We start from the raw sequence: 1,661 nt of genomic DNA on the forward strand, positions 1-1,661 counted from the left end.
GGTCAGAGATGGTATGTGCTGTTTTTTAGCTGGTTATGAACTGGTTGATGAGACTTAATGCTAGTTGAAGAGCTAGTTTAGCTTAATTGATCACTACATATTATCATTCCCAGAGAGCATTTCATTGATCATTATCATTACATATTATCATTCTCAGAGAGCATTTAGTTGTTTTCTGTATATTTCTTATGATGAGATACGGGTTTGTCTGCATCCATTAAAGTCCCCATACTGTGATGTTTTCCCAAGTCAATCAATTGCTGTCTGCATTCTTAAATTGGTGTAAACAATGTGCAACTTTTCATATATCTGAAGTGTATACTGTTGGAAACTTGCAAATATGTGTTCCTGTTTCCAACTCAGGATGGTTACCTGCAGTTGCTGTAATTTCCAGAAGGGATTTTCTCAGAGTCCGTTTCTAATTAGATTGCATCAAGTAGTGCGGTTTGTCAGAAGTGTGGATGCTGTAATACCAAACTACATTTTTTGTGTATCCTCCAATATCCCAGAATGCTTTGTGATATGTTTTGGCACGTGGACATTACAAATACAGTACTCAGAACAGGCGCCGGAAGGAGTTGAGAATGACTATCAATTAGATTTGCCAACTGTCCGTTTTCGACTGGACATCCGGTTTTAAGAGAATTTGTACAGCGTCCGGTCAGAACCACTAGCTGGATTTGTCTGCTTTTGGAAAAATGGAAAGTTGGCAACCCTACTATCAATAGTGCTCTACCGTATATACAATTTCTGAGGCTTGTTGTAAAATGGTGAATCATGGAGTGGCGTGATCAGATGCCAAATTCAAGGCGCATTGAACATAAGAACATAAGAAAGTTTACAAACGAGAGGAGGCCATTCGGCCCATCTTGCTTGTTTGGTTGTTAGTAGCTTATTGATCCCAGAATCTCATCAAGCAGCTTCTTGAAGGATCCCAGGGTGCCAGCTTCAACAACATTGCTGGGGAGTTGGTTCCAGACCGTCACAATTCTCTGTGTAATAAAGTGCCTCCTATTTTCTGTTCTGAATGTCCCTTTATCTAATCTCCATTTGGACAGGGCCTAACTTTGAGCTGGATTAATTAGAACGGTTTTGAGTACGGTTCTTGAGATCGGTTATGTAGTGTGGACAGGGCTTAACTTTGAGCTGGATTAATTAGAACGGTTTTGAGTACGGTTCTTGAGATCGGTTATGTAGTGTGGACAAGGCCTAACTTGCGGACTAGGTAATACAGTACTATCTCAGGATCATCCCCAGTTGCGTACTAACTTAATACCAATTGCAACGAAAAAATATGGGGAACAAAGGCCCTGTCCACACTACATAACCGATCTCGAGAACCGTACTCAAAACCATTCCAATTAATCCAGCTCAAAGTTAGGCCCTGTCCACACTACATAACCGATCTCAAGAACCGTACTCGAAACCGTTCTAACTAATCCAGCTCAAAGTGGCCACACTGAAGCACTGTTTCATGTTTAGTCAGTCTTAATGCGTCCACACACTATTAGAATAGTTCAGTTACAGCTCTTAGCAGCGCAATGAACATTGGAAATTAATACGATAGTATCCCACCAAGCACTGTATTTTATTTTAAAATAATGTGTTATGCCCCATATTAATAGAGGTCCATATTGCTAAAAATAAATACAACAAGTATT

The sequence above is a fragment of the Acipenser ruthenus genome, chromosome 6 (genome assembly GCF_902713425.1).
Source record: "Acipenser ruthenus chromosome 6, fAciRut3.2 maternal haplotype, whole genome shotgun sequence".
NCBI classification, from domain to species: domain Eukaryota; kingdom Metazoa; phylum Chordata; class Actinopteri; order Acipenseriformes; family Acipenseridae; genus Acipenser; species Acipenser ruthenus.